Below are 24,400 nucleotides of genomic sequence, written 5' to 3'. Positions count from 1 at the left end.
CACATCCATAAAACAGATCTTCCACTTTCTCAGTTTTTGTATTATCTTTTGTTTAGTCTCTTCCCACACATCCATAGTAGCCATAACAGAATAATTTTAATCCATTCTTCCAAGTAATTAATTTTTTTCTTGTCCTCATAACTAAGGGTATTATTGAACAAATTTGCCTGTCTTTACATAGTTTACAGCTGTTGGCTTTGTTTTGTCTTCATTGATTTTGTATCCTGAAAAAACTTGAACTGTCTCGGAATGTTCCACAACACTGAAATGTCCTTTTCTGGTTTTATCAGTTATAAAATAATATCTGCAAATAAAGCTAGCTTTTCTTAACTACCAGACCAATTATGTCCTTGAATTTCTGAGTCCTTTATTTTCCTTGCCAATGGTTCTAAATGTAATGTAAATAACAAAAGGGAAAGAGGACCCCTGTCTGTTTCCTGTGTTCAAACAGAACTTATCAGAGAGGAACCCTCCTACTTCAGTTTTCACCTTTTATCCCTCTCACCTTTGATCCCTCATGTATCCTCCTAATCAACCCTTACAATTTTATCAAGGAATGCAAATGCTTCAATTATCCTACTTGTAAAACCCCAGCTTACTCTCTTGAATGCTTTCTCTGCATCAAGACCCACCAACAACAGTGGCATTTTCTTACGTTTTATTTCCTTCTGGATCATCATTGTTCTATTAATGTTGTCAAGTGTTTGCCTGCCTTCCACAAAACCACATTGATCCATATATATCATTTTTTGTCATCACCTGTGTGTCATTCATTTAGCCATTATAGACATAAACACTTTATAATCATGGTTTTGAAATGGGCCTATATGAAGCTGGATCCGATGGATCTTCACCATAATTAAGTATTACAGCCACCACTGCTTTCTTCTAGATGTTGGTGCTTCTCCTCCTTTTAAAATACTATTAAACAAAACCTTCCAGATTTGTATCACTTTCCTCCCTCCAAACTTCCACAGGAATACCATCCATTCCTGGGGCTTTCCTGTACATTGGTTATACATCACTATTTTTATCTCATCTGCTCCTAACTGTTAGTAATTGAGCCTATCTTCCTCTAACATTGGCATATTTAAATCTTGCATAAACATTTCCATTTGTACTTTTTCTTCATTTCCACATTTCTCTGGTTTATACAAATTTTTATAAAATTTCCAAAATATTTCTAATGTCTCTACAAGATCTCTGGTTAGTTTTCTTGTTATAGGCTACTTAAGCTTGGCAACAACCATTTGTAATTTCTGTTGCCTGAGCTGTTCAGCTAAAAGCTTTTGTATTCTGGAGTTATCAAAAAACTGTTGCTTAACAGTATCTTGCTAAAATAATGCATAATGTTAAGTTGTCATTCTCGCCTTCATTCTTGCTGGATGGGTTCGGAGCCGATCCTTGGCTCCGACTCGGCCTATACTATAGCTCGAGAGCTATTTTTACCGGCTCGAGGCAGCTCTATATCCCACAATACCATGCGCTAACTCCCCAGATCTCGTTTGCCGCTTCGCTGCGAGGTAGTCTGTTTTTACCGGCTCTGGTCAGTAAGTGCTTTTTTATATATATATTCAATTTCAATATTTTTTTTCCAGTTACTTACCCTTCTTTAGGTCCCTTCTAACTGCCTTACCCTTTCGGTAGCCCTTTTCCCCTTCTTTATTTAATTTTTTATCTTGGGCCTACAGGCTTTTCCTTATTTTTTCCCCCACCCCTTTCAGTGTGTGTGTGGGTTTTTAGTCAGTTCCCCTTAACTTAAATAAGTGTGTGTGTGTGGACTGACTGTGTTCCTTTTCATGTTTTGTCAGAATGTCAAAGGACCCTAAGGTTTCGGGATTCAAGAAGTGTGACTCGTGCTGTCAGAAAATGTCTCTGACAGACGGTCACACTTCTTGTGTCTATTGCTTGGGGCCTTTACACCTGCAAGACTCTTGTTCCGTTTGTCACGGATTTAGTTCAAGAGTCCAGCAGGAAAGGTGTAACAAGCTCATCCTAAGGGGCTTGTTAAAGCCTGATGACTCCCCGTCCAAGTCTGGCTCGGGGAAGTCGTCAAAAACCGCCAAACCCTCGGCTCCAGCTTCTGAGCCGAGGGCTGGCGTTATTGAGATGGCTCCGACCTCGGTTCCATCTGGCTCCGAGGCAAGCAAAGTGGTTTCCGCTCCGAAACCATCATCGGAGCCGACCCCAGCGCGCAAGCGCTCTAGGTCCCCTTCTCTAGAGTCCGTCAGATCGGCTCCGAGGTCCCCTCTCCTATCGGAGCAGAGTCATAGGACTCATTCATCGAGGTCATCCAGGCTCTCCAACCACGACATCGAGAGGGTGGTCAGTAGACTCATAAAATCTCAGGCGCTGGCCCAAATGCTCCAGAGCCCATCTCACCAGACTGTGACTCCTTCGATACAGCTATCCATTCCTCCTCCGACTCATCTCTCGAGTTCGGAGCCGGAATTTGTCGGAACCATGACCTTGCCCACGTCAGAGCCGATACTTCCTCCTTCGGCTCCAGTGTCGTCGGCTCCGACCTCTTCATTGGTTCCGTCCGTGGAGAGGTCCGGGCGCCGGGACTCCATTGTCGGCTCCGAGGGGGCAAGTAGCATCGGACCCTTGTCCGACCCCACTCTCCCTCTCGGAGCTTCGGCTCTGGTTAGTTCAGCCCCAACATCATTCTCGGAGCCTTCTCTGTCAGTTCCGGGGGTGGTTCCGGTCTCTTCGGAGCCGGGGCTACCTTTGGTATCTGATAGGGGAGCCTTCGAGGTGATGAGGAGTGTGCTGGACCCAGTGTCCACTCCAAGGTTAAGTTCTGCGGCTCCTCCCTCTGTAGTACCTGTTACGGTCTCTGGCCATCCTCCTACACCCGACAGCAGAGATCCAATGCATAGGGTACCCATCTTGGGTGTCTCCTCCTCTTCCAAGGGCTACCCTGAAGTTTCAGGGGAACCCCCTAGGAAAAGAAAGTGCAAGAGGAAGCACATAGACTCCCCTGAGTCTGTCACGTCGGACACCGACTTGGATGAGTCGGAAGGTTCCCCCAGATCCCCCTCTGAGGATGTCTCCTTTTCAGACATCCTGGAGATCCTAAGACAGAGGGGAAATTGGTCCACTCTCAAACCTTCTGAGGACAAGTCGGTTTACCTTGATGCCTTTGGATCCCGCCCTTCCACCTCCTGGGTGTCTCCCCCTTTCGACCCACTAATGGAGGTAGTGGCTAGAAAGGCTTGTGCAGCTCCTGATTCAATGGAACCTACCCCTAGGAGGCCTTCTAAATTTATTTCTGTACCAGATGACAAATCCTTTCTCACCAAAGGTGTTTCAGTTGATGCTATAGTGGTAGCAGCAGCCACTAAGAAGGAATTGGCTGATCCTTCTGTATCTGTTCATCCTCCTAACAAAGAGTCCAGGACCATGGACAGGTACGGCAAGTGGACCTTTGCTTCAGCGACCTTTTCTATGCGATCGCTGAACTATTTATGTCATTTCACCCGCCTTCAGAGAGACTTGCTCAAAGAGCTGGGTGAAACGGTACAGGATCCTTCTGCTGCAGGGTTTAAGGACAAAATAAACTCTCAGCTGGCTACCCTGAACTCCATTGTTAACTCCTCCATGCGGCTTATCTCTTATGCAGCCGATGGAGCGAGTAGGGCTGCTGGCACAGGCGTTGCGCTGAGACGTCACGCTTGGATGCGACTCTGTAACTTTGCCGATCCCTTCAAGGCGTCCTTCACCAACACCCCCTTTAATGGTTCCGAATTGTTCAGACCTCAGGTGAAGAATACCCTCACCAGATGCGAGCAAGATGGTAAGACTCTCTCTGCCGTGGGAGTCCGTTTTTCCATGCCTTCTAGACCTTATCCTAAGGGACAGAGGGGTGGAAAGATGTGGTTCCGCAAACCACAGGGAGTCGAGCCTGCCGCACGTAGTGAATTTCCCCCTAGAGGCAGAGGGGGGAATAATAACAGACGCCGCCCCTGGGGCAGAGGGGGTCCACAGAACCAGGGTTCCAGGGAATCTTTCACTGACCAGCCCTTTCAGCATCCCTGAAAAGCTGCCCGACTGTCCGCCTTTGGAGGCATTCGGGGGAAGATTATCTCTGTACCTGGAAGCCTGGCAATCCCTCTCCCAAGACACATGGGTGCAGAAGATCATATCCGAGGGTTACAAAATCCCTTTCACCTTCCCTCCGGTACAGCCACCAAAACCCCTACCAGACGTTCCACCTGCACAAAGGGGTCAGGCTCAGCTAGAAATAAAAAAGCTGTTAGAAAAAAAGAGTCATCCAGGCAGTCCCAGCAGATTAGCTAGGATCCGGAATTTACTCCAGATTCTTTTTGGTACCAAAAAAGACAGGAGAATGGAGACCCATTTTGGACCTCAGCAGGTTAAACAACTCTGTACTAAAGACAAAATTTCAGATGGTAACACTGCAGTCCATTCTACCCTTTTTGGGCAGAGACAACTGGATGTGTTCGTTAGACCTCCAGGATGCGTACTACCATATAAAAATACACAGGCGCTCCAGGAGGTTTCTCCACTTCCGGCTGGGAGTCAGCCATTTTCAATTCAGGGCCCTGCCCTTTGGTCTCACCACAGTCCCCCGGGTGTTCACCAAATGTTTGGCAGTGGTCACGGCTCACCTGAGACAGAAAGGATTCCAGGTGTTTCCATACTTAGACGACTGGCTCATTTCCGCTACCACCAAACAGGATCTCATAATGGCCAGGGATTACACTATTCAACTTTGCAACAGTCTGGGTATTTCTATAAATTTTGCAAACTCCTCCTTGTCGCCTTGTCAATGTATAAACTTTATAGGTGCCATATTAAACACCACAGAAATGTCTGCGACATTACCACCTCAGAGAGTGACAGACATAAGGCGGAATGTTCAGCTCCTGTTTCAGCCCAATAGAGTCCAAGTCAAGCTAGTATTGAAAGTGTTGGACCTCATGGCGGCGGCGATTCTTCTACTTCCATTAGCCCGCTTCCACATGAGGCTCCTTCAGTGGATGCTGTTTTCTCAGTGGTCCTTTCAACAGCTACCAATGACCCACAACATTTTGATAACCCCATCTTGCAAGAAACATCTCTCCTGGTGGATGGTTTCCCCTCATCTTTTTCAGGGCAGACCCTTTGTTCTCCCCCCTCCAGTTGCCACTGTCACAGCAGATGCCTCCCTGATCGGGGGGGGGGCATTATCAGGGCAGGACGGTCCAGGGCACTTGGCAACAGTCAGAATGCCACCTGCACATAAATGTCCTGGAGATGAGGGCGGTGCTTTTGACGTTGCAAACCCTTCAGAGCTCTCTTCCCATGGGGACTATAGCAATTCAAATGGACAATATGTCTGTGGTGTGGTACATAAACAAGCAGGGCGGAACAAGGTCCTACCCCCTCTGTCGAGAAGCACTCAGACTTTGGCAATGGGCGATTTCATCTCAATGGTTTCTGATAGCAACGCACATCCCCGGGAAGTCCAACGTCATAGCAGACAGATTGAGCAGAACTATCCTCATGCCTCACGAGTGGTCTCTAAATCAAGCGGTAGCAGACGGAATTTTTCGGAAGTGGGGCCAGCCTTGCTGCGACCTTTTCGCAACTCCCCAAAACAGCAAGTGCCTCGACTTCTTCACACTTTTTCCTCTACCAGGCCAACCCCTCAGAGACGCTCTTGTTCACGTTTGGCCCTGGGGTCTTCTTTATGCCTTTCCTCCCTTTCCATTGATTCCGCAATTAATTCAGAAAGCAACTGCATTGAGATCCAAAATGATCCTCATTGCCCCGTTTTGGCCTCGACAAGTTTGGTTCCCTTTCCTGCACAAATACCTACTGGAACAGCCTTGGCATCTAGAACCCCTTCCGGATCTGTTGACCCACCTCACAGGCAAGCTGCATCAGTCTCTACATTCCATCAACCTCACAGCTTGGTTGCTCCAGTTCCAGCCATAGCCAGGCTTCCCCTTATTTCTCCTCCTGTTCGTGATATCATTCTGGCTTCCCATAAGTCCAATACTAGGAAGAGTTATGCGAGTAAATGGAAGCATTTTTCACACTGGGCACAAACTAGATCCTTAGATCCTTTCCATGCACCCATTCATGAGGTTCTAGACTTTCTGGCGCAGCTTTTTCATTCAGGGTCATCATCAGCCACTATCAGGGTACAATTAGCGGCCATTGCTAATTTTCATGTTGGACTCTCAGAAGCAAATATTATATCCCACAAACTCTGTAAAGCCTTTCTCAAGGGCATTTTTTTGCTCAGACCTCCAGTCAAAGATCCTCCCCCACAATGGGATTTGAATTTAGTTCTAACCTCACTAATTCTGCCCCCTTTTGAACCTGCAGCTTCTTGCTCCCTCAAACTTCTTTCTTGGAAAACGCTGTTTTTAGTAGCTATAACATCTGCCAGAAGGGTATCGGAACTTCAAGCCTTGTCTGTCCGTCCTCCTTATTTGGTTTTTCATAAAGATAGGGTAACTCTCAGAACAAACCCTTCCTTCCTACCAAAAGTGTTATTGGAAGCAAATCTAAACCACTCCATTGATTTGCCTGTCTTTTTCCCAGACTATACCAACAGGGCTAAACAAAAATTACATTCATTAGACGTTCATCGCCAATTACGGTATTACCTAGACAGGACAAAACAATTCAGAAAGTCAGACCAGCTCTTTCTCTCTTATGTTGCAGGCAAGAAAGGGCTTCCGGTATCGAAAGTTACTCTTTCCAGATGGCTGACATCTATTATTACCTTGGTCTATGAGTTGAGACACAGGCAACTTCCCTCTAAGTCTAAGGCTCATTCAACCAGGGCACTATCAACTTCAACGGCGTTTCAAGCAAGGTTACCACTAGATGCCATTTGTGCAGCAGCTACATGGGCATCCAAACATACCTTTATTGCTCATTACAAGCTTGATTTAGCCTCCAGAAATAGAGCTGATTTTGGTTCCACTGTACTCAGGAGTGTGTTCCATTGAGCCACCCAGGACTAAGATGCTAGGGACGCTGTCCCATCCAGCAAGAATGAAGGCGAGAATGACAACTTAACATTAAGAAGTTATGTCTTACCATAACGTTCCATGTTAGTTGTCTTCTTCTCGCCTTCTTTCTTGCGTCCCTCCCTCCTGCCCCCTAGCCTGGATAGACTCGAGGTTCTGAGTCCTTCCATTTCTGGAGATACAATATGTTGCGTCTTTTTCCTTGTATCCTTAGTGTTACTAGCAGGTAATCTGTACTCGTAAAAGAGGATTATAATATTATTATTATTATAATATTATTATTTATACTATGTCTTAGCTTCCAAATGAGATCTGGGGAGTTAGCGCATGGTATTGTGGGATATAGGGCTGCCTCGAGCCGGTAAAAATAGCTCTCAAGCTATAGCATAGGCCGAGTCGAACCCATCCAGCAAGAAAGAAGGCGAGAAGAAGACAACTAACATGGAACGTTATAGTAAGACATAACTTCTTATTATCAAGGTAGTCCTTTATTTTCTCTTCAGCATTCTGCAGTTGCAGCTCTTCATGTTCGTTGCGATCTCCCCTATTTCTAAATAATTCTTGTTACTTCTTAACCATATCTCTTTTTCTTTTATTTTGAAGCTGTTTTTAAAATCCTCTTTAATTTTATCCCACTCTCTAGCCATATTTTCAGAAGAAATTCCTATCTTCTCCAATAACTCCTGAATAATTTCCACTACCCATTCATTAAATTCTTGTCTTTTTAACAGATAGGTGGGAAAGTGCCAGTGTCTCATTTTTATTTCATCACCCTGCATTTTTACTTTAGTTATTGTTGGTGCTTGGTCTGAAATATTTATTGGATGCATTTCAAAACTTTCAGTTAATCCATGTGTTCCTGTGAAATATAATTTTTGCATAGCCTTGCCCAGTTTTTAATACCTAGGGGAATAATTTGCAAATTCTCTCTGATCCTCTACTAGTGAACTTGCATCTTCCATACCAATTATTTTCATAAATTTCTTCAAAAAAATTGACTTTTTTTATTATGTTTTCCCTTGTATGCTCTCCAGCTGTATCCTCACTGTTGCAAATCAAAATCCAGTTACCACCTACAAGGAATATTCCTTGCTGAAAGCTGATTATTTCTCCCAGAATTTTCTTACCCTCTATTATAGCAGTTTTAGGTGGAATATAAATACATGCCAGTATAATTCTCCTCCCTTGCCAGTAACCACTTTCTACTACAAATCTACCATTAGTATCTTTTTTCCTCTTCTATCAGCATTGGAGCTCCTGTCACAATTAATATAAGTACTCCCCTTTTCCTTTGCCTGACATATTCTGCTGACCATCCTGAAATGAAATTCACATGCTCATTTCTTTCCAAACGTGTCTCCTGTAGTATAGCTATTCGCACTCAGCCTTTTTAATATAGTTCACTACACTTTCCTTTTTGCACACATCTGTGAGACTGTTCACATTTAAAGATAATATGGAAAGTGTCACTATTAGAAGCTATTCTCACCTGTTATGTTTAATACTTTTTTAAATGTCTAGTTTCAGCTTTTGTGCTACATGCCTGCTTAATGTTTGGCAGGTTGATCTTTTATACAGTTTCTTGTCATATCTATTTCAGCTTATGTCTCATCTTAAAAAGGGGATTTTAGCAAAGAAATCTCCAAATCCCTTTCAGAGTCCATGTCTCTGGAGGACTGTAAGAGGACAGCTTCACAGCTGGCCACTGTATTATCTATTTCCAACGTGCCCATGAGGTTGATATTCTGTGCTGCAGAGGGTACCTCACAGGCTGCTGGTTCAGGCATTGTCATCTGGAGACATGCCTGGATGCGGTTGTGCAATTTTGCTGATCCCTTCAAGTCTTCTTTCATCACTGCTCCTTTTGTTGGAACATCCTTGTTTTGCCCTTCTGTTAAAGAAATGCTTTCCCACAGTGAAGAGGAAAGGAAGACTCTTTTCCTCCCCCAATGATCTTTTTCCCAGAGTCAAAGAAGGGGCAAGAAAATGTGGTCCGTAAATCCCAGAGGTCTTTCCATGATCCACACAGAGAAAATGCCTCCAGGGGTGGGGGAATTTAAATGGAAGACGCTGTCCCCACAGCAGAGGAGGCCAGAAAAAACAGGGTTTCCAAGACTCTTTTCCAGATAGACCCTTTCATCAACCCTGAAGGGTTGCCCAACTGTTCAACTTTGGAGGCAGTCAGGGGGTGCTTGTTCTTGCATCCAGATGCCTGTGCTTCAATAACAAAAGATTCTTGGGTGCTTAAAATAATATCCAGAGGTTATTTCATACCATTTTTCCACATTCCACCAACCAGAAGAGGAAAGCTTCCCAACATTCCACCCAGTCAGAGAGAAGCGGCAGCTCTATAGATTCAAAAGCTGCTAAAAAAAGTCATCCATGAAGTCCCTCCAGACCAAAGAGGATGTGGAACTTGCTCAAGGTTCTTTAGTGCTGAAGAAGACAGGGTACCTAAGACAAATTTTGGATCTACGTAACTTGAACATACTTGTGAAGAAGTCAAAGTTACAAATGGTTATGGTTCAGTTCATCCTGCCACTTTTACACAAGGATGATTGGATGTGCTTTAGTGATCTTGAGGAAATGTGCTATCACATCAAGATAAACATATACTCCCGAAAATACCTGTGCTTTCATCTGGGGGCCAGTCACTATCAGTTCAGAGCCACAACAACAAACAAAAGTACTGATTATATAAAACAACAAAAGAAATGACCAGTACCGAAAAAAGACATTTATTTTTTAAAAGACACTATTTTGGAACAAGTAACTCAGGACTTTGAAAGTTGATATTAAGAAAAAAATACTTTATAAAGAATCTGTTTTTATTTTAAAATATAACACATTGACTCCCAGTGGCCTGAACACTTACTTGGAAGCTTTTAATTTAATTATTTAATTGTTAATTGTTTAATAACTTTTGTATTAGGTATATAAGATGTGTGGTTAATCTGTTTATACTCCTGGAAGGCAACTGATTTGGTGAGGAGCTAGTTTTACAATAAATTTCTTTTTTTGATACTGGCAGTTTCTTTTATTTTATACTATCAGTTCAGAGCCCTGCTTTTTGGTCTCACCTCAGCCCCCAAGGTGTTCACCAAGTGTATGGCAGTGATGGCAGCTCACCTGAGACTGTGGGATTCTGGTTGTGTCCATAATTCTATGACTGGCTTCTCTCTTCCCCAACCAGGCATCTCTTAGAACAGTCCAGGGACTGTTTGCTCCATTTTGGCAAAGACTAGGCACTTTAGTCAACATCTCCAAATCAAAACTACAACCATTTCAGTGCCTGGAGTTTACTGGTGCTCGAATGAACACAGCAAGTCATATTGTCTCTCCGCCTACACATTGTGTGGATACAGTCAGGCTCAGGTTCAACAGATTTGTCTTCATCCTGCTCCTCCTGCCAAATTGATTCTACAACTCTGGGTTTGATAGCAGCAGCCATAGCCTTAGTTCCCCTGGCAAATTACTTTATATGTGTTCTCCAGTGGACTTTAGCTGTTCACTGGTCCCTTCTACGAATTCTGTATCTTTCCCAATCAAAATTTCCAACGTCTGTTGGTGGATTCAGTCGGACAAGATTCACATGGGCTGCCTTTTTACTCTTCCTCTCCCATTGGCCACGGTGACCATGGATGCCTCCCAGTTGAGGTGGGTGGAGGCATTTCTTAGGACGGATGGTCCAAGGAAAGTGGTCCCCCCAGAAGACCAATTCACACATCACCATTCTAGAGGTGACAGTGCTTCTACTAGAGTTGCAGGCCTACAAAGATATTCTCCCTCTAGGAACTATTGCAATACAATCTTACAACATGTCTTTGGTCTCGTACATAAAGAGACAAGGGGTATCAATTCCTACACCATTTTCTGAGAAAAAATCAGTGTGTGTCAGTAGGCAATCTCCTCTAACCACTTTCTAGTGGCAATGCACACTCCAGGGAAATCCAGCATACTAGTTGGACAAACTCAGCAGGTTCATTTTATTAGCTCATGAGTAGTCTCTCAATCACTCAGTGATGATGAAGATTTTCCATTGATGGGGCCAACCTTGATGCAATCTCTTTGCGTCTCCCCGCAGTAACAAGTGCAGCAGGTATTTTGCTCTAATCTCCCTCAGGTAGAGTCAACAAGAGATGCTTTAGTCCCTGTTTTGCCCTCTGGTCTTTTTTACACCTATCCCCTGCTACCTCTGATTCCAAAATATTTATGGAATGCCAGGTTGTTGAAGAGCATAGTTATCCTCATTGCCCCTTTTCAGCCTCGCCAGGTGTAGTTCCCCTTCATTTGGTCTCATCTTTGTTATCCTCCATTGATACTGGACCCCACTCTGGACGTTTTCTCGCATCACTGTAGGATGAAGCATCCCAATATTCCAGGCCTCAAGCTAACCGCATGGCTTCTCCAATTCCATTAATAGTTAGACAGCCCAAGCTTTTCTCCCTGGTTCATCATGTACTTTTATCTTCCCAGAAACCTCCCACAAGGAAGATTTACAGGAGTAAATGGAAATTATTTTCAATCTGGGCCCTTAAAAAGGAAATTGACCCTTTTTTCTGCTCCTATTTCTTTGGTGCTGGAGTTCCCAACTTCTTTTTTTTCAAGAAGGTGCTAGTTATTCCACAGTCAAAGTACAGTTAGCAGCCATATTAAATTTTCATTCAGGAGGAAAAGCTTCCTCTTTAGCTTCTTCCAAATTGTGCACAGCTTTTCAAACAAGTACCTTCATACTCAGGCCCCAAATGAAAGATCCGTCACTTCCTTTGGATTTGACATTCATGCTTCAGGGGTTGACACAGCAACCTTTTAAACCTTCAGCCAAAACTTATTTAAAATGTTTGTCTTGGAAAACAGCATTTGTAGTAGCTATTACATCAGTGAGGAGAATTTCTGAACTCCAGGCATTGATCATCAACATCCTCTTACACAGTTTTTCAAAAAGACAGAGTTACTTTATGAAACAATCTATCGTTCCTGCCAAAAGTAGTATCTGAATCAAGCATCAATCAAACAATTCATCTGCCTTTTTCCCTAATTTTCAAATAAGGGAATGTACAAAGCTACATCTTTTAGATATACTGCTCAATTTCTGAGTTGTTTGGCTTCTGCTACATGCCTACAATCAACTGCATTACTAGCTGAGTTAAGTACAAACTTGCAATGTTAAAGATTGTACTGCATTTTATTTTTCTGTTTATTTAATTGTTTCATTGGTCTCTCTCTCTCTCTCTCTGTAGTTATTTATTTTTCTATTTAATTGTTTCATAGAATACTGTGGTCTCTCTCTGTCTCTGCAGTTAGTTTCCTGCCCACCCTCCTGTTCTTGTTGTGGTATTAATCTTGGTAGCTTTGGAATTGCCCTCCCCTCCTGTAAATTTGTGTTTGTACACTCCTCCTGGGTCTATCTCATTTGATCACTCAACCGAGTACAGTGAGATCATATTTTGACTTCAGACACTCCTACCAGTTCCAGTCTAGTGTCACTAGCTCATTCTACCTAATACAGAAATAACATTTGTGAAGGGCAAGCCACTTAGGTCCTTAATTTTGAATTATCTTCTGTTTATCTTTTCTCCCTTTCCACTTTCCAAAAAAAACACATTTGTAAGCTTGTTTCCTGCCTTTCCTGTAACTAGTTTAGTCCAGATACAGATTTGCTGTAACCAGGACTGTTTTCTGTGTTGGAGGGAAGCCTTCTAGCTTATCAGTGGGAGTGATAAGCACTAGGTAAACTTTCTACCACAAGAGTGGTTTCTGGCCCAGAAAATATAGTTTATTGGCCATTTGGGCAGTTTTTCCATCTTTTTCAACTTTCTGGTTTAAAAGCCTGCATCTGCGCTTGTTTCCCACCTTTCCTGTAACTAGTGTAGTCCAGATACAAATTTGCTGTATCCAGGACTGTTTGTAAGCTTCTGAGCCCCCCCAAGCCGTTCTATTTTGGAGGGAAGCCTTCTAGCTTATCAGTGGGAGTGGTAAGCACTAGGTAGCCTGTCTACCACAAGAGTGGTTTCTGGCCCAGAAATTGTAGTTTATTTGCCGTCTGGCAGTTTTTCCATCTCTTTCAACTTACTGGTTTAAAAGCCTGCATTTGTGCTTGTTTCCCATCTTTCCTGTAACTAGTCTAGTCCAGATACAGATTTGCTGTATCCAGGACTGTTTGTAAGCTTCTGAGCCCCCCAAGCCTTTCTGTGTTGGAGGGAAGTCTTCTAGCTTATCAGTGGGAGTGGTAAGCAGTAGGTAGCCTAACTACCACAAGAGTGGTTTCTGGCCCAGAAATTGTAGTTTATTGGCCGTTTGGGCAGTTTTTCCATCTCTTTCAACTTTCTGCTTTAAAAGCCCATGTTTGCGCTCATTTCCCACCTTTCCTGTAACTAGTGTAGTCCAGATACAGATTTGCTGTATCCAGGACTGTTTGTAAGCTTCTGAGCCCCCAAGCCTTTCTTTGTTGGATGGAAGCATTCTAGCATATCAGTGGGAGTGGTAAGCACTAGGTAGCCCATCTACCACAAGATCCAGGTACAGATTCTTAGTTTTAGCACTTAAATTTGCTTATTTGTGCTCAGCACTTGTTCAAAAATTGATAGCACTAAATAACCTACAGATTACACCAGCACTCACCCTTCATCTTTACCTAGAGGAAAACAGTTTTTGCACTTATTTTCCTCACTTGCTTAGAGAAAAACAGCTCTTATACTCACTTTCCTCACTTGTCTAGAGAAAAGTAGTTTTTTATTCAGGCATGTCCAAGGGTCAGCTCCCAGTGTTCTCGCCTGTCTATCTGATGAATCTGGGCATCTTGAGGCAATGTAGAAATTGCCTCATGTACACAGACAACCCTCTCCTCCTACCACCCAACACCACAACCTGTGAGTGATGCACTTATCTAGCTAAACTGGAGGTAAAGCTCTCTCCAACCAAGACTGCACTTGACAGTCAAGAGGAGAAGGTAAACACTTGCACCACAACACACTCATGACATAGTCCCACTAAACCTACGCCACCAAAATCCACACATACAAACACAAAAACATTCACAGAGACACTCGATAATAATCTGCTCAAGCAAAACAGACCTCCAAAGCAGTAACGCAAGCAACCTCCACCCCCCAACACAACCCAAATGACACATAGCCCACAGACTCAGCGTGCCAATAAACCACAGCCGATATGACAAACCAACGTACCCAACACACTAGTCATGGGTGACTCTATAGTCAGGCACACTGATGTCCCACTTACCAGGCTAAACAAGTAGAAGGTTACTGTCAGCTGCCTGTCGGGTGCCAGGATCTGCCACATAACCCATACACTCAGGTCACTCCACAAAAAGTACAAATATGACTCTGTCATTGTCCATGTTGGTGTGAAGGACCTGATATGCACCTCCCTGGACTACATGAAAAGAGACATGGAAGAGCTCTCCAATCTTGTAGCCCAGGCAGGCATGACCCTAGCCCTGAATAGCATCCTGCCATTGCCCAGAATGATACCGCAGTACAAGGACAAAATGATTGACTTCTGGTGTTATTCTAAGGAGATCCAGTATCTCTCTGCCTGGGATGACATGGTCGACAAACCACAATGCTTTGCCAGAGATAGCCTGCACCTGTCGCCTCTGGGATTCTGGATAATGGCTAAGGCTCTTGCCGCCCCTATAGTGCCTTTTTTAGGCATGGTTCAAATGACAAATTCACCACCATAACAGGAACAGGTAAGCAAAAACTGAGGGTAATGCTACTCAATGCTAGAAGTCTAAATCTCAAAATGCACTCACTCGAGGCACTCCTTAAAATGGAGAACATCGATATCTGTGCAGTGACTGAGACCTAGTTCAAGGCTCTAGAGAGCACCCCTGCATTACCAGGCTGTAACTCGTACCACACTTTTCGGCCATCTAACCTGGACTAGAACACCAAAGGCAGAAGTTTGTCTGTATTCATTAAGGATATCCACACCTCCAGGTTAGTTGTGCAGCATAATGCATCCGAGGTTATCCAAGTGCAACTAACCGGGCCAAACTGCAATCCAAATTGTAGCTTGCTACAGATCCCCCACCATGCCCCAGGATTCCCACTCTTCTTTTCTTTATATACTGGAAAACATTAGGGTTCAACCAAACACCCTAATAATAAGCGATTTCAACTACCCCACCATTAACTGGGAAAACTACAGTTACGACTCCTGAATCCTACACAAATGCACTCTATAAGCACTGACATGAATGCATGGATTGTGCTATCCCAAACAGAACCAAGATGCTATCCTCCATGAAAAGGAAGCCAATCTGGTGGTCCCCTGCCATAAACAAACTCTACAACAGAAGGAAGAAACTGCTGCAAAAGAGAGTAAAATCCCATGAGTGGAGGAGCTGCCTGGTCAGCCTCAGTAAGAAGCAGAGATCCCTTATAAGATCCTCCAAAGCTAGCTATGAAAACAAAATCACCACTGATTCTAAGGGCAACCACAAAGCATTCTATAGCTATGTCAATAATCTCAATGGCAACATCCAGATCTGCTCTGAGTTATAGCACAACAGCATGAAAATTACAGAACCAACAGATATTGCCAACATCCTGGCAGATAGGTTCAGTGCTAACTTTACCCTCTTCTCATCCCCTAAAGGGCCTATATCTATATGGGAAGAATGCACAGTCCCTGTAATCACATCTATGCAGGTAAATGCTGCACTCTCTAAAACCAAAAACACAGCATTCATGGGACCGGACAACATCCCAGGCTGCATTTTACACAAACTTCAGAACGAACTGGCTCCCCACCTAAGCACCATGTTCAATCATAGTCTCATGTCAGGCTTTGTGCCCACTGAATGGCACACAGCAGCAGTTATCCCACTTCACAAAGGGGGAGCCACCGCTTATCCTGGGAACTATCTCCCTATTAGCCTGATGAGCCTGGTCTGCAAGGGCATGGAACATATCATCGTGGAACTCATAGGGCCCCACCCCGTTTGGGTTTGTGAAAGGCAAATCATGCCTTCTGAACCTGATTGACCTCTTTGAGGCAGTCACCAAAGCCTTAGATGAGGGTAAGGTGGTTCACACAGCCTATCTTGACCTCGCCAAGGCTTTTGACACCATCCCCCATTCTGGATTTATAGCTAAACTCATTAAACTGGGTATAAATCCCTATGTCACAAGATGGGTTGCAATCTGGCTCACTGACAGAACCCACTCTGTAAAAGTCAGACTCCAAATCTGACTTCAAACCAGTGACAAGTGGAGTGCCACAGGGTTCAGTCCTGGGACCTCTCCTGTTTGGTATCTACTTCTCTGAAGTACAGGCTAACACAGAAGGCCTCTGGCTAACGAAGTTTGCAGATGACTGCAAACTAGGAGCCATAGTCGAGTCCTCAAATGATGTGGGCATCCTACAGAAGGGCCTCACTGAGACAGATGCCTGGTGTCAGAGGTATGGCCTCAAGCTCAGTGCCAAAAAGTGCATTGACATCCCCTTTGGTAAAAACTCTGTACCCATGAACTACCACATAAATGGCAGTCTACTTAATGCCGAATGTGTGATAAGAGACCTTGGGGCCCAGGTGGACAGTAGTCTCTCCTTTGATAATCACATCGCCACAGTAGTCAAGAAATCCTTGTATGTGGCACACCTCATCACAAAAGGGTTCTCATCAGGGGAAAAAAGAGGTAATTGTTCCCCTCTACTTGGCACTCATTAGATCCATTATAGAGTACAATGCCTCTTTTGGAATGTACCTCACAAGATATCTGCAGCAGCTGGAAAGGCCACAGAAGTACCTCATAAAGAGTATTACTGGCCTCAAACAGATGCCCTACACTGACCGTCTCAAAAAACTCCAGCTTTACTCTGTAGCATATCGCCTACTCCGAGGAGATCTCTGCCTAACATATAAAGCTATGTTAAACCCAGAGTTGTTGGACATGCTACACCTTAAGAAATCCCAATCCCTCTGAGCTACATGCTCTAGGGACCTAAACCTTGTCACCACAATAAACAGGACATACTGGAGGGATAGATTCCTGTCTCAGAGACTTCCTATACTCCAGAACAAGCTACTCATCTATGTCAAGCAAAGTTCCTCATTAGCACTCTTCAAGAAAAATCTTGATGAGTGGATGAGAAATAGGAAATACACCCTGGGGATCACTTCTTTGGCTTTGCTCGACAGGGGCATAGGAAATTAACTTTCTTGGGTGGCGTAAGCCAGGGAACCTTGTTGGCTAGGCATACTTAGGCCCTTGGGCTGATAGCCTAGTACCTACCTATGAACCTATACATAGATAACTGTGTTTCTATTTACACAGTACAGAGGATTTCAGGAAAGCAGACCAGTTTGTTTCTTTCTCACCAAACAGACTGTGATCACCAGTTTCTAAAGCTACCATGGCCAAATGGATTACTGATTGCATTTCTTTTGTATATACTAAGCAAGATCTCTCCCTGTCAAAGCCTCCTAAGGCATATTCAACTAGATCTATAGACACCTTTTTTGCCATCTGTTCTAGAACTTCCATTGCTGATATTTGCACTGTAGCTACCTGGATTAATGCTCATACCTTTATTGCTCATTAAAACTGGATGTAACGTCCAGAAACAGAGCTGCTTTTGGTTTGGCAGTTCTCCAGAATATCTTTCCATGAGGGCCACCCAAGATCCACATAGCTGGGGACTCTGTCCCATACATTGAGGAAGAATGAATAGGACAGCATCAGATATTAAAGTTATGTACTCACCATCTATGCATCTGTGTTAACCATGTTCATTCTTTCTCAACTCCCTGCCCTCCCTCCCCCTTCCTTTCATCTTCTGGAGTGATCTTATGGATATTTTGGAACCTTTTGTTCCAGGTTTGAGCTCTAGTTTTACTGTTATTTCCTTTTTCCTACTATATCTTGGGAGCTGTAAGTCATCAAACTCAATCTGAGGTATTGTAGGTTGACTGGAGCATTATTGGTAGAGGGAAGAACTTGACAGTTGGATCTGTAAGTCTCTGGTCTTCAGCTGAGCGGGATCTGAGATCGGATCCATAACCAATATTTTGAGGAAAAATGAAAATGGACAACACAAATGCATAGTTATGGTGAGTACATAACTTTAATTATTTATTACCCCCTTATCAGATTTTCTTCATAGAAACATGACAACCAGATAGAAAGTTTCCTTCCACTACACATATTGCACTTTGAAAATTTATGTGCTACAGAGAAAATTTCCATTATATTCAGTATTCTTTTATTTATTTGCTTCCCCTTAAAATTTGTTATTAAATCAATACAAAGGCCTTAATCCACTCACTCCGCTATGCAGTAGAAAGAAAAAGCATATTGGTTTTGTTTATATCATGTTCTTTTGTCCAGGCTTTATTCTGTGTTTACATTGCAGTGCCGACATTTCTTGAAACTGAACAAGAAGAAAGAAAAAGAAGGAAAAAATAGGGCCACCTGTTTACTGTAGTATCTTTATTATACACAAAAATAACTGAAAAAAGCTTTACTTTATAGCATGCAGTATATGTCATGTATTACAAAAATACTGTTTAGAACTAAATTTTGTTTTACTTTCAGTTAACTCTTTACTTCATCTTTCCATCTCCTAAATGTTCTTCTAAATATTAATGACATGAAGTTAGGACATGTGCTTTGGAGTCCCCTTCAAGTTTAACAAAGTCAAAAAAGTCCAATATTTCCAGGTTTTCTTGCTCTGTCATACTTCACAACTGTAATTAATTCTTTGTGTTAGTCATCAATTTTTGAGTTACTGGTTTTCTTCCCATTGATCTCCATCTCCCAAGTCCAATCTCTGGTTCATTTCCAACATACTCTTGGTTCTTTATGACAATTATGATAGAAATGACAAAGGTGCTATTTACTTTGGTACTATTTATAGTTTACTTAGTAACAAGATGTGAAGGCTGCCAGCCTAGCCAGATAGAATTGTGCAGATAATTCTATCATTTGTAAATATAAATGTTGAAATACAGGCTTGTTTTCTTAAATGAAAGAATATGCTGTGAAATGTTGAACTTCAAAAAATGTAACAACATTGCCCTCTGCTGTAAACAAAGCTAAGACAAGCATATCTTGTCTGTCCTTTGAAGTTGAAATTATTTCATGCGTGTCCCTTTGAAGTTAGAATTTGGAGTAGATGGGTCTGGAGTGAAGCATCCTGCCTATTGTTTTAACTTGATGAATAATTACTAGAGTTTACATATGGAATGTCTTTTATTGATATAGTTTCGTGCAGGTGCAAGATAACAAGAATGTAGGATCTGTCAGCCTGGGAATCCCAGGAAAGTGTGAAATGATGTAATGGGAATCAGGACTGAAAATAGCAATGTAAACAGAGAGAATCAGAAGGCATTAAGCATTTTTGTCTTGAACATCCAACTCATACCACTGTCTTGCTCATATGTAAGTTATCTTAGACTTGTGTTTTCTTTTAGAAATAGCTAGGAACTCGAAATATTAGACTAAGTGTTCTGTGATATCAGAACTGTACTACTGAATTATTTAAAGTATTTCTATGTGATCTCTGAACTCTTGACTAGCACTGTGTAGTAGAAAGCATTGTCTTGTGGTTTTAATTATTTATTTTTAAATATTTTAAAACCTTTCAACTGTGGCTATTTTGTGTAGAGATAATTTAAGCTCTAGAGTACATTGCATATTTATACAGTTTACTGTCCAAGTCACTCTAAATAAGCCTTGACTGTTTAGTCACAACTACCAATTGGATAATAATATTGCAAAGTAATAATTTGAAACCCTTTTAAGTGCCTTTGAGCAGCTGATAAGTATTAGTGGGTGGTGGCAAGTGGAACTACTGTATAGTCTGGGAGAAAGAGGCACAACTAGAGAAACTGTGCCAGCCTTCCCCAGGAGTGTCTGTGTGGTTGTACAAACTCTTCTCAAAGTGCATGTGTGTGTGTGTCAGCTAATTTGGCAGGGATATGAAGCACTGGTTGGGCAGAGAGGATGCTAGAGGTTTTAGCTTGCCCATTAAGCTGAGATCTGGACCCTATAGCTGTGCTAGTGGGGAGTCTTATTGGGGACCTGGAGAGCAAGGGAGCGGCCAGCCCCAGACTGACTGTGATCTCTGTGTGCTCTTTAGGGAAATTGTACTTTTCTGTGTGTATTTGTTATCCTTTCCTCATATATGAGACACCTTCTCTGGTGTTAGTGGGGAGGATTGAGGCTCCTTGATTGCTGAGCCAGGGCACGGGTGTCACACAAGATTAGAGAGATTTTGGAATATTTTTGGCCCATGATACTTCAGGATGAAGTTTTGTCAAAAAATATTCAGCAGAAATTGTTAGTCTTATATAAGAAGGGATGGAGTGTGAGTGACTTGGTTGTACGTAGCAGATTTAATTTGCCTAATTCCAGAATTGTTAGTCTCCCTTTTGATAATAAGTGCACAATTGCATGTGGTACTTGTTCAATCTATCCATTTATTGTTAGTTATTTTACTAGTATTAATGGTTTAAAAATTTTTATGTATCAGAATTTCTCATGCAACAGTATGAGTGTGATTTTTGGTTGTCCTTGCCAAAAGTTTTACATAGGTGAAATAAAAAAATGTTTAAACTAAGGGTTCAGGAACACATAAGAGATATAAAAAATAATAATATTGTTAGCCCCATAGCTCAGCATGTTAAGAATTATTATGATAGTAAGTATGGGGATTTCAAATGTTGCATTTTGGAACATGTTTTTCTGAACCTGGGTGAAATGACTTTGCTTAAAGACAAACTGTTGCATAAAAAAGCTTTGCATATACTTAAATATGGCATTTTAACTCCTGGAGGTTTGAATGTTGATTTTAATTGGAAATAATTAATCAATTAATGTTTAATAGCTTTATTGAAGGGTGTGTTAGCTAATATATTCAGTCTGTATGTACTCCCTGAAGGCATTTGCCGAGGCGCCAGAGTGGAATAAACTTGACTGCTGTGAGTTGAATAGTTTGCTGCTGTGTTTTTGGTCTGTTGGAATATGTCTAATTGCTGTGCTTTAGAGTGACAGAACCTTTGCTGATGAGTTTCTGTAGCCTGGTGGTACTATATACTCTTGTTTCTTCTAGTCATCTCTTGTCCTTTTTCTGTCCCTCAAACATTTTCCTTTGAAAAATTGTAAAAGGTTTCACTGGCATATAGGCTTTATTATCAGAAGAATAATAATAAGAATCTCCTCTATATCATCTTACTTTTTGTTGAACAAACATTTGTATTTCCCCTATAGCATGTTCTGCATCAGAAATGATTTTGATCCTCCAGGAAAAAAAAATATTCTAAAAATAGCTGGCTACAGCAGCTTGAATCTTACGCCTTATTTTCAACATTCCCCGATTGCTGGAATAAATCTACTAATTTTCTGCCTGGTGTACAGTGAGTAATCATTCACTCTATTGTCTCCCACATTTAGTACTTTGTCCTTCTGCCACAGTTTTGTCCGAATCAACTCTTTCTGCTGGTAGGATTGCATCTTTACTGTTAAAGGTATGTGCCGTTTTCCCATGGCCAGGTTTGGAGGATACAGTGTGCCTTTTCAATTAACAACTCCTGCTGTGGAATACCAGTCCCAGTTGCTTATTTGTGCTTTCATAAAATTAATATAGTCTTTTCCTTCCAGTTTCTCTGGTACAGCAGAACATGTTAGGCATTTCTCTATAGGCTCTGTCCTCTAATTCTGCCATTTTTTTAAAACATCTCTCCTTGACCAGTGTCATACTCTGCCAACCTTTTCTTCATTTCAGCCTCCGATTTTGCAACTTTATCAGCTCATCTGAATATCAGTTTAAAGCTTCTTCCATTCTCCAGCCTTTTGTTATTTGAATTGATATACTACTTCACTGTTTTGTTTATTTTAATCATCTCTGGCTTATTTTTTTCCTCTGTATTACTGGAAGTCATGTGTTGCACCAAAGTTGGAGCTTGAACTTGAACAGTTGCAAGATTCTTCTCAGCCAGTGTTTTGTCTTCACCTTTTGTGATTGATTTTTTTGCAGGCTGTCTGAATTTCTTTTGTGCTGGCATCCAAAAAGACAAATTCACTGGCTCTGTTTTCTGAGTTTCTGTTTTCACACCGGGAGAGCTGAAATTAAGCTGTTACTCAGTGTGCAGCCATATTGAAAGTCACTCATGGGACATGTCTGTCTTATACTACACTACATGCATAGTTCTTTAATGAGCCACCAATTCATTAACACTCTCATGATATTATTTTGATGTGGTGACATACACACACTCCTAATTCTGTTAGCTATTCCATACGTCTCCATAACATAAAGCATTATGCCCTACTGTAGCAAATGCCTTGCTAATATCACCTACCATAAGTTTCACGTCTTCCCTTTTATTTATATCATCCAAAATTTCTCTTGCAACCAATAACAATTCTTGACATTCCTTTCTTTTTGTACAATATACACTTTCTTCCATAATATCCCTCATTCTTGCTTCCATTCTCCTCTGTATTATTCTCATAAAAATTATAATCTGCGTTATTTAGTATGATGGGTTTCCAATTTTATTTCATTCTTTCCATCTTTCTTCCATATAAATCCATATAAATTTTAATACCACACTACATACTCTTCATACGTAAACCTTTCCGATAATTCAGTACATTTACAAAGTACTCTCTTTGCCATTCCACTAATTTCTTTCACATTCCATACTCTGTGCCATCAGAGCCTGAAACTGAGTCAACATTTACTTTCCTAAGTACTTTTCTTTTTCAAAATTTTCCTTAACTTATTCTGGAATTTTTGTTTTTACTTTCTATTCTCTATTATTTTACTTCTTTTTACCTTATACATATATTCCATATGATGTACTGAGTCTACTTCTAATGATCGGCTAACACATAACCAATGTTCACATAACCAAGACGAAAATAAAACTTCACAAACCAAAACGGTGATTGTTTACTAGGGTAAGTAAACATGTGGCTGATATGCCCTGTTCTCCAGTGTAGTGCGATCCTGGAGTTGGTATTTGTAGCTGGCGGGGGAGCATAGGTGGGTTTAACTTACCTCACCGTGACTTTTGTTAACAGTTGGCCATGTATTTACTTACCCTAGTGAAACTCGCCATTTGGGTTTATGAAGTTTTGTTATTTTTGACTCGATTATGTGAATGTCGGTTATGTGAGAGTCGATCATTAGAAGTAGACCTGATGCACTACAGTGCTCATAATTTGCTTTTGTGTTCATTTTACCACTCCTTTTACATTTTTCATTTCCCTGATTAAACTAATATCATCCTTTAGTGCTTTACCCAGATATGCAGATACCCCTTCCCTTGTAAATAATATTTCTGCCTAAACAGTAATGCCTTATTTTTTTCTTGGTTTCTTTTGTAAAATTCTTTTTCCATATTGCAATATTCTCTTGTATTATTAAACAAATTCTCTAATACATTTCTCTACATTTTCCCATGCTTCACTTTCTCTTCCTTTCTTACATCATCCTGCCATTGAAGAAAAAACACTTTTTTAATTTTAATTTTAAATTCACTCTACCTTTCAGGCCAGCTTTTATCAAAGTCCTTCATGGTTATATGATCCTTCCGTAACTGAAATACTTCCCACTCTCCAGTTTCATTGCCTAATCTCTCATTTATTCTTTATATTCCCTTTCCTTTTTTTAATATATTCCCTTTCTTCCATCACCTCCATCCATATTGCTAAATGGTCTGAAAAAATATCACAACTGTGTCACCATCTGCTACCCCCAAACCCTTCTGTAAAAATAATCAATTTCATGTCCAATTACCCTCTTCTGTAAGTCCATTGACTTTTGTTCCACACAGTCAGATAACCACATTTTATCACTTCCTGTATTATTTTTACATATTTCCCTTTCTTTTTACATTTCCCCTTAAATCACAACTAAAGTCTCCTACAGTTATAATTTTCATGTTAACCACCACATAGTCTAATACTTGATGAAACAGATTCTCTCTTTCTGTGGTAGTTATATGCGTATAATGCTATAATTCTGTAAACATGGTTCTTTACACCTCGTATTCAGTTAACCTTCCCATCCTTACCAATGTTACAGTCTAGTATTTTACTGATTTTAACACAACGCAGCCACTCCAAAACAATTTTCTAAGTTCCATATTACAGTTCCACCCCACAATATTTTTCTGTTTGCAGTCTTTCTTCAGTTGTTAGGAATCCTACATCCTCTAATATCCACATCAACACCATTCCACTACTCCTATCCTTCTTACAGTGTTACTAATACTGTTCACATTTACTGAAAGTTCTCTAAAGTTATTGTGTTTTCTTCTTTTTAAGTTTAGGGGAAATATTTTTAAATTTTGATTTTCTTATTTTTATTCTTTCCCAAATTTAATATTTCCTGGGTTTATGTACAAATAATCATTGATCCTC

At 41.5% G+C, this 24,400-nt stretch overlaps 1 protein-coding gene across 3 annotated transcripts in view; it reads left to right on the top strand.

Moving 5' to 3' along the window:
- STAT4 (signal transducer and activator of transcription 4) overlaps positions 1-24,400 on the top strand; it is a 3,571,511-nt gene that overhangs the window by 2,987,155 nt on the left and 559,956 nt on the right. The window lies entirely within an intron of this gene.

The sequence above is a fragment of the Protopterus annectens genome, chromosome 6.part0 (assembly GCF_019279795.1).
Source record: "Protopterus annectens isolate FY-2018-M chromosome 6.part0, PAN1.0, whole genome shotgun sequence".
NCBI classification, from domain to species: Eukaryota; Metazoa; Chordata; order Ceratodontiformes; family Protopteridae; genus Protopterus; species Protopterus annectens.
Note: the sequence above shows the minus strand (reverse complement) of the source record. Positions and strands in the feature narration are given on the sequence as shown.